Source organism: Lissotriton helveticus, chromosome 4_1, assembly GCF_964261635.1.
Source record: "Lissotriton helveticus chromosome 4_1, aLisHel1.1, whole genome shotgun sequence".
Lineage (NCBI taxonomy): Eukaryota > Metazoa > Chordata > Amphibia > Caudata > Salamandridae > Lissotriton > Lissotriton helveticus.
Genome location: NC_136063.1, coordinates 181,847,501 through 181,860,863, shown reverse-complemented (window position 1 = coordinate 181,860,863; position 13,363 = coordinate 181,847,501).

Genomic DNA, 13,363 nt, shown 5'->3' with positions numbered 1-13,363 from the left:
TTTGGCGGCCATCTTGCTTTGGGCTGCCATCCTACTGTTTCCATGCGAACGACAGGGATTGTGCAGAGTAAGTTCTGCGTGCAACACTTTTGGAAACATCATTCACTGGGCAAGTTCTCCAAGGATTTGTTTTGCAACAACGGCCTCCATCTTGGTTTGGGCAGGATTGTGTGAACTTGAAATTTTAAATCATTTAAATTCATGGATGCTGCTTGCTGATATCTGGACTTTCTGCTTTTGGACCTGTATAATTTCTTGGGTATTACAGTGAATACTGGTGTTGGAGTGTCTCGGGTATTATATAGAATACTGGTGTTTTTATCAAATATTTATTTATTTGACTGCTTTTTTATTTGTTTAGTCATTTATTTTCTCTTGTTCTGGAACTGTTGTATATAGGCAAGTTCTATGCAGAAAGCAAATGCTCATCGTTTCTTTTGATCTTGTACGGGGAACCTTTTCTTAATAGGGATAATTGAAAAAAGATTTGTTACCATTATGCTAGAGTCTGCAGTACTTCTTTGGGATGCACAAAAGGCGATGTAAGTCTGCATCCAATAAGTCTAAGCACTGCCAATAGCTCGGAGTAGCACTCCAACCCATCGTTCTTATGCTCACCATGCCACCTCAGTTTGGACCCAGCCATATGCAAATCAGTCTTGACCCTGCTTCAATGGGAACAGTGAAGTCTGAATTGCTAAGCCAAGTTTTCCCTGAACTGGAAAACAATCAACCCGGGACCGCTTTCACCCTTGTTGTGGGCTCATTAGCCGGGTACAGCTTTGCTCCAGTGAAGCAGTGAGCATGGGTCCCACGTCTGTGCACACCCATGCCACTTAGGGCGGTACATGAAACACACAAAATTTGATGGAAGGCTGCTTGCAATAAGCCTAACCTTTAGAAATATCTCGGCGTAGCACTCCAGCTCATTGTTCTTTTGCTCTCCGTGCCTCCTCAGTTTGGACCCAGCTATATGCAAATCAGACCTGACCCTGCCCCAATGGGAACAGCCCAGCCTGAACTGCCAAGCCAAGTCCTCCTTGAACAGGAACACAAGCAGCCCAGGCCACTCTTCTTTGGCTGGAGAAATGGAAATGGCTTTATTGATGCACTGTTTATTTCCAGAGGGGCAAGAGGTTTGTGTATAGATACTAGATTTCTCTAAAGAAGAAGTAGCAACACGTTTAAATGAATTTGAGATTTGTGTAAGAAAGTTGGACTTTATTACCTTCCCAAGGTGAGTACGGTGTTGGAACACTATCACTTTGGGAAAATAATGGATGAATCAGTTGGAGAATATGTCACTTCTTTGCGCAAGCGTGCATCATTTTGAAATTTTGAGCCATTATATGAAGAACGTCTTTGTGATCAATTTATGTTTGGATGTGTTACAGAGAAGGCAAAGGAATCTTTTTTGAAGAAAAACAGCCCATCATCACAGGATGTTCTGACTATTGCTAAGACTCATGACCATCCCATGGCATGCGTAGAAATGATTAAAAAAAAGACAAAGCTATTCGAGATATGGGGGATAATGATAACACTCCGGTGGCTAAATCCGGTGTTTTGAAAATAGATGAGTCTAAACATTTGAGGAGAACTTTTAGTAAGTGTTTCAGATGTGGCAGTGTAAGTCAATTAGCTCATTTCAAGGGCTGTCCAGGGGGGAAAGCTTTACTTGAAAGGTGTGGAAAAAGGGTCATTTTACCAACAATGGAAGATCTGTAAATATAAGATTAAAAGCACGAGAGGTGGATTACGCCTGTGAGGGTGAGTTTGATGAAATCTTTTTACATATTAATGTTTGAGACAGTGACAGACTTTTTGAAGAGGTACTAATTGAGGGTAAACCTGTTAAAACTATATTTGATTCTGGAGCTAAAATTACCTTGATACCCAAGAGTATTTTTGACATGAATATAAAGGGTAAGGTGAAGCTGTTTATATCTGATATAAAACCCATGGGTTGTGGAAGTGTACCAATTAAGTTATTTTATTGGTTGTGTGGAATTTGGGAGAACATTGGTAGATGGGAAAATGTATGTTTCCATGAAGGCATACATCCTTATTAGTTAGTTCCATCAGAATGACTTAACGGTATACCTGGATCCAAACGAAACACCATCTGTAAGATTGAAGGAGGTTGTGTGTGTAGTACAGGATACCCAGAATGTGTCTGATGATCTTTCAGCAGTTTCATTGTATGTAAAGACTTTTCCTGGATTGTTCCGAAAATAATTGAGGTGTCCGAAAAATGATCTACATCTTTTGAAACATAAACCAATGACAGCGTTTAAGGTGTGTAAGGTGCAAAATGTTTCCCCGGTGGTGAAGAATTATATGGCATGTGAGATTGAGAAGTTTAAGCAAAATGGTATATTTGATAAAGTGGAGGCATCAGAATTGTTGTCTCCTCTGTTCATGGTATGCGAAGCGGACAGTGGGCCAAGTTAGTATGTGGATCTTAGATAATTGAATACATGTGTGGTTGTGGATCATGATCCACTTCTCAACATAACAGAAATGTTGTGTTCTCTGTGTGATGCCAAGCATTTTACTTCCCTTAATTTAATGTCAGCATGCCATCAGATTAGGCTGCATCCTTTATCACAAGAACTGCTGTTCTTCATTAAACTGTTTGGTACTTTTAAGTACGTGAAGATGCCTTTTAGGTTGATTTTCGTCTCATCAGTCTTTAAAGGGCTATTGATGGGGTGTTGAAAGGGATTCATGGGGTTAAAATGGATTGGTGTCACTACAACGCGGTTTTTTACATCGCATTCCGTTACATCGGAATTTTTACAACGCAGGATCCATTACATCGGATGCCATTACAACGCATGGCATTACATAGCAGATGCTATTACAACGCATGGCATTACATCGTAAGTATAGGTAAGTATACCTTTTAAAAAAAATGTAATTAAGTTAATTAAATTAATTTAATTTAATTAATTCAATTAAAATACATTTTAAAATAGTAATTAATTTTATTTAATAAATTTAAATCTATTTATTTAAATTAATTTTAATAAAAATTGTAATTAATTTTATTTAATTAATATAATGAAATTAATTTAATTTAAATATTTTTTTAATTGTAATTAAATTAAATTAATTAATATAATTTATTTAATTTAATTATTTTAATTAAGAAATGTAATTAATATAATATAATTAATTTAATTTAACCTAAAAACACCCCTGTACCCCAAAACCCAAACCCTGCCCTGAAACCTAAAAACACCCCTGTACCCCAAAACCCAAACCCTACCCTGAAACCTAAAAACACCCTTGTACCCCAAAACCCAAACCCTACCCTGAAACCTAAAAACACCCCTGAACCCCAAAACCCAAACCCTGCCCTGAAACCTAAAAACACCCCTGTACCCCAAAACCCAAACCCTACCCTGAAACCTAAAAACACCCCTGTACCCCAAAACCCAAACCCTGCCCTGAAACCTAAAAACACCCCTGTACCCCAAAACCCAAACCCTACCCTGAAACCTAAAAACACCCCTGTACCCCAAAACCCAAACCCTACCCTGAAACCTAAAAACAACCCTGTACCCCAAAACCCAAACCCTACCCTGAAACCTAAAAACACCCTTGTACCCCAAAACCCAAACCCTACCCTGAAACCTAAAAACACCCCTGTACCCCAAAACCCAAACCCTGCCCTGAAACCTAAAAACAAACCTAAAAACACCCTTGTACCCCAAAACCCAAACCCTACCCTGAAACCTAAAAACACCCCTGTACCCCAAAACCCAAACCCTGCCCTGAAACCTAAAAACACCCCTGTACCCCAAAACCCAAACCCTGCCCTGAAACCTAAAAACACCCCTGTACCCCAAAACCCAAACCCTGCCCTGAAACCTAAAAACACCCCTGTACCCCAAAACCCAAACCCTGCCCTGAAACCTAAAAACACCCCTGTACCCCAAAACCCAAACCCTGCCCTGAAACCTAAAAACACCCCTGTACCCCAAAACCCAAACCCTACCCTGAAACCTAAAAACACCCCTGTACACCTGTACTTATTTTAAAAATTACTTTCATTAATATAATAAATAATAAATTAATAATATTAAAAAACATACATGAATATATTTAATTATAATTAATATTAATAAAATTAAAAAAAAAAAATACTTACCTATACTTACGATGTAATGCCATGCGTTGTAATAGCATCTGCTATGTAATGCCATGCGTTGTAATGGCATCCGATGTAATGGATCCTGCGTTGTAAAAATTCCGTTGTAAAAGATTCCCGTTGTAAAAGTTGCGATGTAACGGTGCATCACCGGTTAAAATGTATGGAAACACTGTTGAAGAGCAAGATTTAAGATTATGTGATGTTCTCTGGAGAATAGAATTTAGTGGTGCTAGAAATGGGGGCTCTAGTTGCAGAGGAATGCACCCTGTCCAAGTAGGGACCACCAGTCTAGTCAGGGTAAACTAGACACACACCAAAAGATAACCTGTGTTCACCCTCTGGTAGCTTAGCACAGAGAGGTCAGGCTTATCTTAAGAGGCAATGGGTAAAGTATTTGTGCAACATTCACACACACACACACACACACAGTAACAGAATGAAAACACCACAAAAAGACTCCACATTGGTTTAGGAAAATAGACACTTTTATAAATAAATCAAGATCAAAACGACAAACATCCAATAAGTAGAAGTCAAGTTATGAATTTGTAAAGAATATAAAGAGCTTTAGAGCTTAGAAGCAATAAGCACTGTGTGGGTTATCTGGTTGTGATAGACCAGGGCAAAGTCAATAATTCAGGCTGACCATGATGGAACGCATGCTGGATACAGGACCCACACATGCCTCGGTGAACACCTTATTCTGGTCGCAATAGGGAGATGCGGGGTTCCGGCGAGCGATGTGTTGCTGTCCATCTCCTCGTAGATGATGCGACAATTTCTGCTCACGCAGTCAGCGGATGCTTCGGTGCCTGTGAAGCCAGTATTTGGGTCCAGTTCCAGTGAACCATGCATAAGAGCAGGAGTAGAGACTTTGATAGCCCTAAGTCTCAAACAACAGGAGGCAAGCTAACGAGACCTTGGATATCAATTAAACAGCTTGAATGGAGACTTGCCTGTGGAGGAGTTTGGAGACATGTGTTATCCTGTTACAACTCTAATTTCCAATCAATGCCATTTGCTCTTGATAATAGCATTCCCTACTTCAATATTTTTACCACCTGTTCAATTGCACCATTGGTCTGTGGGTGATACAAAGCTGAAATTGTGTGTTCTGTCCCACACTCTTCCAAATAAGTTTACATCTCTCGGGAACAGAACTAAACTCCATTATCTGTGAGCAAGAAATGAGACTAACTCTCCCTCTTGAATACGTTTTCTAAAAATCTTATAACAGCACAAGAGCATATGTCTTGCAAACATGGCACTTCCACCCACCTCAAGCATTGATCCATAAGTACTAGCATTTACAGAGTGGCATGTTCTCCCTGCACTAAACCCAAAAGGTCCATAGTGACATGTTCCCAAGGATATGAAGGCAACTTCCAGCGCACCATGTGGATGTTACTAGCTCTCAACCCTTTTATCACTCATCACACACTCAACACATTCCTGTACCATGTATTCCACATCATGATGAACTGCTGACCATCACAAATCCTTCTGAAATCTCTCTTTAGTCTTAACTGTTCACATATGATCCTCATATGCTAGGTGCAATATTTCTGAACTTAAACGCCTAGGTGGTACCAATGCCATTCCTCTAAACAGAAAACATTTGACCATAGCCAGTTCATGTCGTGACTTCCACCAACTTCCACCACCCTTCTTCAGGTCTTCCTCATTGAATTTACCAGTAGAGACTGCATTAATGACTTGTTTTATCTCTTCATCTTTTTCCATCTCCTCTAACCATTTCCTCCTTCAGCGCATACTTGAGTAACCTCACACACGATGATAATCTTCTCCTCTTTGTGTCATCTTCACTCATTTTATTCAGACCACTCACATCGATGAATCTGGACAAATAGTCTGCTGAATAATTGGTCGCTCCTAGAATATACTGTACAGTGAAATAATACTTCTGTAAGCTAATCACCCACCTATGAATGCGAGAAGATATGCAGTACAATCCTTTTCGAGTAAACATTTCTACCAGCAGCTTGTGATCTGTTTGCACTGTAAAATCCTTTCCCCACAAAAAATCAATCAATCAATCAATCAGGGATGTGCACTAATCACCAATGAGGGTCTCAAGGCGCTGGGGGGAGGAGGTTCGGGCAGCTCCAAGGTAATCCAAAGAGCCAGGTCTTGAGGTCCTTTCTGAAGGCTTGCAATGTTGGGCTTCGTCTGATGCTGAGGAGGAGTGTGTTCCAGGTCTTGGCCACGATGTAGAAGAAGGATCTGCCTCCCATTCTGGCTCTGTGGATGCGGGGGTTTTCGGCCAGGGCTAAGTCGGCGGAGCGGAGGTTTTATCTTGGGGGCATGGAAGGGGATTATTTTGTTGAGGTATTGGGGTCTGGTGTTGTGGAGGGCTTTGTAGGTGTGTGTGAGCAGCTTGAAGGTCACTCTTTTTTTGACAGGGAGCCAGTGGAGGTGGCGGAGGTGGTGGGTGATGTGGTTATGTCGTGGGATGTCAAGGACGAGTCTGGCTGCGGCGTTCTGCATGGTCAGGAGTTTGCAGAGGAGTATTTTGTTGATTCTAGTGTAGAGCGTGTTTCTGTAGTCCAGCCTGCTGGTGATGAGTGAGTGGGTGATGGTTTTTCTGGAGTCAAGGGGGATTCATTCGAAGGTCTTGCAGAGTATGCTGAGGGTGTTGAAGCATGTGGAGACTACGGCGTTGATCCATCGCTACATAGTGAGAGAAGAGTTGAGAATGATGTTGAGGTTGCGGGCGTGGTCTGTGGGAGTTGGAGGGTTTCTAAGGGTGGGGGGGGCACCAGGCATCGTACCACACAGTGGGGGTGGATCCAAGGATGAGGACGTCCGTTTTCTCCGAGTTGAGCTTCAGGCAGCTGCTGCTCATCCAGGATGCGACGTCCTTCATTCCTTCCTGGAAACTGTGCCTGGTGATGTTGGGTTCCTTGGTGAGGGAGAGGATGAGCTGGCTGTTGTAGGCCTAGGATACTATGCTGAGTCCCTGTTTTCTGACAATGGTTGTGAGGGAGGCCATGTAGATGTTGGAGAGCATTGGGCTTAGGGAGGATCCTTAGGGTACTCCACATCTGATCTCTGTGGGTTTGGAGAGTGAAGCCGGTCTTGGTGCTCTGGCTGCTGAGGAATCAGGATTAAGATGAGTCGAGTATGTTGTTGGATTCTATGAAGTGCGTTAGCTGGGTGTTGCCAATTTTCTCTGTGACTTTGGCAGCAAAGGGAAGGAGAGAGATGGGCCTGTTGTCTTGAAGTCCGATGGGTCTGCGGAGGGCTTCTTGAGGAGGGGTTTTAGTTCAGTGCATTTCCAGTCATCAGGGAATGTGCCTGGTTCAAAGGTGCAGTTGATTGTCCGTCGTAGTTCTGGTGCGATGGCGGAGGCAGCTCTGTGGAAGATGTGCAGCGGGCAGGGGTCAGTGGGCGTTCCAGAGTGGATGCTCCTCATAGTCTTTGCAGAGTCTTCTGTAGTGACAGGGTTCCAGGTGAGGAGGGTGGGCTGGGTAGCGTTGCTGGTGGGTGGTATTGGTTTGGTGCCTTGGTCTTGGTTGTGTAGTTGTCATAAAGTGTGCTGATCTTGTGGTGGAAGAAGGAGCTGAGTTTGTTGCTGAGGTCCTGGGAGGGATGTCAGAGGTTTCGCTGTGGGATCTGTTGAATTATTGTATGATGTTGAAGAGTTTCTTGGAGTTGGAGAGGATTGTGCCCTGAATTAATTTTCTCTTCGTCGACCTGAAGAGTTGGTGGTGTGCTGGCGTGGCGGCCCTATAGGCGGTGCGTGCTTCTGGGGTATTGCTATTCCTCCATGCTTTCTCCAGTCATCGGCACGAGTGCTCTGATTCTTATAGGTCTGTGGTGAACCAGGTAACTTTTGTGTTGTGTCATCTGTCGGAGTTCTGTAGGGGGGCGAGCGTGTTTGCGCAGTCGGCAGTCCATTGGTGGAGGTCGTTGGCTGTGGAGTTAGCGTCAGTCATGGTGGAGGAGGGGCCAAGCTGAAGCAGAGGTGAGGCACTCTTCGGTGATCTTGCATCAGTTTTCGTGTGGGAGGATGGAGTTGGCTTGTGTGCTGTGGGTTTCGGGAAGGAGAAGTGGAATCAGTGGTGGTCAGTCCAGAGAAGTTGCATGGTGTGGATGAAGCTGATGTTGTTTCATCCAGCGAAGATGGGGTCAAGAGTGTGTCCCGTTGTCTAGGTAGTGACGAGTTGCGTCAGTCTGATGTTGGCGAGGCTGTCTAGGAGGGCGGCGGAGTTGGCGTCGCTGGGATTGTCAAGGTGCAAATTCAGCTCTCCAAGCAGTACGTAGTCCGTGCCGCGAGGGGGTGGGGTGCGATGTAGTCAGTGATGATGTTAGCGAATGGGGAGCGGGGTCCGGGAGGTCTGTAGGTGAGAGTTCTGCATAGAGTTGTTCTGGCGTTGGGCTGGATCTGGAAATGTGAAACACACGCAATGAGCTTCTTTTTCCCATTCCTCGTTTCAATAAGAAGTGCTTTCACACCTTTTGCACTCACATCAAACACTACTTAGTTTCACTTGTGGAATCATACGCTTGTAGGGAAGGTGCATGCCTTAGTTCTTCATTTTCCCATTGAAACTCTCTCAAACATTCATTACGCCACAAAAATGTGACTTTTTTCTTTAATAACTTTCTCATATTATATGTTTTTCCTGCAAAATCTTTTACGAATTTGCTGTAGTACTGAACCATGCCATAGAAATCATGACAACTCTTCTTTGGACGTTGGCGCTTTGATAGACTTTAACGTGTTCACTAATTCCTAACGTGGAAAGATACCATTTCATGAAATTTGTTACCCCAGGCAGTTATCCTCATTCACTCCAAACACACACTTTCCTACCTTCAATGTTAATCCAGCCTGTTGCAAACTATTCACTACCTCTCTAACTCTTTGATTGTGTTCTTTTACTGTGCTGGCAAAAATCGAAATGTCATCCTGATAACATTTTACTCTGGACATGCCTTTCAAAATCATCATCATTACCCTTTTAAATCAGGTCAAAAGACATTCTCTTCAATTGATAAACTCTCATAGGTGTCACAAAAGCTGTGAAATCCTGTGAAGACACTTGGGGCGAGTTGTACAACCTGCCAAATAGCACCTCGCAAATTGCGTTGCATTTGCAAATCGCTATTTGATATGTACAACATTGTGTTTAACACTGTTTGCGCTCATGAATATTAATGAGCCTCTCGCAATTTGCGAACCCATTGGGAATGACCGGCCCTCCAAGGGATGGAGGCCTGCTGGGCTCAGCAGACCACCATGTCTGGGACTGCTTTCAAATAAAGCAGCTTTTTTTTTAAATGCAGCCCGTTTTCCTGAAAAGAAAAGTGGGATGCATTTAAAAAAAGGAAAAAATTAAACGTTTCATTTAAATTTTTAAGGGCAGAAAGTGGTCTTGGGACCACTGCCTTCCCTTAAAAAATAATATTACATGCATTTGCAAAGGAGAAGGGGTCCCCTTTCCTATTTGTCAATGCATTACCACGTACTTGAAGTAAGCTCAAACCTGAAACAACAAAAATGTCTCAAACTGAGAGGTGGCACGCACCTGATCTTAGGGATCTGAAACGAAAGTGCAGAGCAATGGAGCATCATTGGAGATTATCCAATATGGAAACTGATAGGTTAGAATATAAGACCGAATTTAGAAATTACACCAATGCTATTAAGAAGGCTAAGAGGACTTATTTTGCAATGAGAATTGGTGAAAGTGGCAATTCGGCAAAAGAGCAGTACAAAATGTAAAGGAACTCTGCAAACCAGCTAGCATGTCCCAAACTCAGTTGTATGACATCACAACGCATGCTTTTACCACGCATGCCATTACAATGCAGTTTTTAAAACGCAAGTCGTTACAACGACTTGCGTTGGGGGCGTTGGATAGTGGAATAGTTTAATTTTCTATTCCAACTCCAATCCCCGTGGATAGTAGGGAAGGTGTTGGATAGAAAATTAAGCCATTCCCTATCCTATAGCGCCCTCCAGCGCAAGTCGTTGTAATTATTTGCGTTGTAATGGTTGCGTTGTAATGGTAGTGTTGGGTAAAAGTTGCGTTGTAAAGGATGTTCCCCCCCATACTCTGTCTCCTTCAGATGAATGCTACGAAAAGATCAGCAAGTTCTTTCGATAAAAACAGTCAAATATACTCCTCCGTCAGCAACAATACCTTGTTCACCACAATAAACTGGAACATCGAACCCCTCACCCTGATGCATCAGTTTGCATGGACAGTTACCCCCCGGTCACAGAGGAACAGGTTGCAAAAGTCATAAAAGAAGTTAAGTTAGGGTCCCCCCTTGATACCTACCCTCACTTCATCTTTGCTCGAATTATACCCACTATTTGTCCATTTGTCACTCAGCTATTTAATAGATCTCTCAACATTGCTGTATTCTCTGAAATAAGGAAAAAGGCTATAGTGACCTCTCTGCTTAAGAAAACAGGAACAGATGTCCATAGTCCAGCAAACTATCGTCCGATTTCTCAATTCCTGTATCTCTCTAAGGTTATGGAGAAGATGATCAATAGACATTTATCCAACTATTTTGAGTCCAGCGAATTGTTGAACCCTTCTCAAAAAGGCTTCAGGGCCACAAACAGTACAGAGGCACCCCTCCTAGCCGTACTGGATAACATAAGATCTCTTACTGATCAGGGGAAGGCCGCTGCCTTGATCCTGTTGGACCCTTTCGGCGTTGTTCGACACAGTCTCACATAATCTCTTGTTGGAAATCCTTAATGTTAGACCTGGTACCATTGGCGTGAGTCTCCCTTCCATTTTTCACTGATTATCTCCTCTGTTTTTGATATCTTTTGCTGGTTAGACGCTTTAGGCACTGTGCCACTGCTGTTCAGTGCCACAGTGCAAGTGCTCCCTATGTAAAATTGTATTGGTTAATGACTCCATGATTGGGTTATTTGATTTACTTGTCAGACCCTAGTACAGGTCACCATGTGTGCCCAGGGCCTGTAAATCCAATGCTGCTGGTGGGCTTGCAGCACTGGTTGTGCCACCCACAGAAACAGCTTGTATAGTGTGTCTCAGGCCTGCGATTGCAGAGCCTGTGTGCAGTCTAGTACTGCCATGTCGACGTGGCCAGTGCCCCCCCTTGCCAGTCACTAAACCGTCCCTTTTCTATATTTTAGTCACCCCTAAGTTAGGCCCTAGGGCAGGGTACATTATAGGTAAAAGTTAGGTCAAGTCCTGGTGTGTGTGTGTGTCATGACCTAATAGTGAATTACAGCCTATTTCCTTTTTCACTATTGCAAGGCTACCTGTCCCTATAGGCCAGAATGGGCAGTTTGATTATAACATCTTATAATCATAACTGACCCAGGGAACATGAAAGTTCGAATTTAGTGTGCCTGAACTCAGAATGATAAAATACATATTTTAGTGAAGTTGGTTTTAACATTCTGTGTTTGAAAATACCCCTTTTAGAAAGTAGGTATTTTCTTGCCTAACCATCCAGCCTGCCTCTTCTAGCTTGTGTATTGTATGTCTGGTTTGTGAGTGACAGGGGCTGGGGTGGCCCCAGGAGATAGGGTGAGTCAGCACAAGGCTGAATAGACCTATCTACATGTAGATGGATGGGAGGAGTAGCACCTGGGTCTAAATAGGGCTATGCCTGTCTTCCACAATGCTGGCTCCACCTCTTGTGGTGTGTCTGATGGCCCTGGCCCACCCTACCAAAGGAAAGAAGGAGTCCTGTAAACAAAGGCCTCCAGGACTGCACAGAACTGGTTTGGACTAGGTACAGGCCCCTTTACCTTCAGAGGACAAAGGATTTTGCAGTATAAATATGGGGACCCAGACCCCAAGACTTTAGATCACTTCTGGAACAACAAGACGAACCTCTGCCAAGGAGAAGAATCCAGGAAGCTGTAGGACTTGGACTGACCCCTTCCAGTGTGCTGGAGCACTTTGTTTACGGGACTCCTTCTTTCCTTTGACAGGGTGGGCCAGGGTCATCAGATACACCACAGGAGGTGGAGACAGCATTGTGGAAGGCAGGCACAGCCCTATTCAGACCCAGGTGCTACTCTTCCCACCCATCTACATGCAGATAGGGATATTCAGCCTTGTGCTGATACGCCCTGTCTCCTGGAGCCATCCCAGCCCCTGTCACTCACAAACCAGACATGCAATACACAAGCTAGCAGAGGCAGGCTGGATGGTTAGGCAAGACAATACCTACTTTTCAAAAGTGGTATTTTCAAACACAGAATGTTAAAACCAACTACACTAAAATATGTAATTTATGATTCTGAGTTCAGGCATACTAAATTCAAACTTATACAACTTTCCCGTAGTAAACGAAATTGGCTGTAATTCATTATTAGGTCATGCCACACACACCAGGGCATGACCTAGCTTTTACATATAATGCACTCGCCCTAGGGCCTACCTTAGGGGTTACTAAAATGTAGAAAAGAGAAGGTTTAGGGACTGGCAAGTGGGGGCACTGGCCAAGTTGACATAGCAGTACTAGACTGCACACAGGCTCTGCAATCGCAGGCCCAAGACACACTTTACACGCTGCTTCTGTGGGTGGCACAACCAGTGCTGCAAGCCCACCAGCAGCATTTGATTTACAGGCCCTGGGCACACATGGAGCACTGTAGTAGGGTCTGACAAGTAAATCAAATAACCCAATCATGAAGTCACTAATCAATACATCAATTTAATATAGGAACACTTGCATTGTGGCACTGAATAGCAGTGGCACAGTGCCCAAAGCGTCTAATCAGCAAAACATATAAAAAACCAAAGAGGCAATCACTGAAAAATGGAAGGGAGACTCACACCAATGGTACCAGGTCTAACACGTGTCCCCTCCAGCTGAAATGTGGGGAGAACTACCCTTCTCCTTGGGAGTTGTCTTCACTAAGGCGGAAAAATCTGGACAGACCATCAGCATTGGTGCGTTCTGTACCAGGGCGGTGTTCCACTGTAAAGTCCATGCCCTGTTCGAAATGGACCCCCTCAACAACTTTGGGTTCTCACCCCTCATCTGCATCAACCATCTAAGGGGCCTGTGGTCTGTCTGAAGCCGGAAGTGAGTCCCAAACAGGTATGGTCTCCATTTCTTCAGTGCCCAGACCACAGCAAATTCCTCCCGCTCAATTGCACTCCACCTCTGTTGCCCTGGAAGTAACCTCCTACTGACGAAGGCTACAGGTTGGTCTAGGTC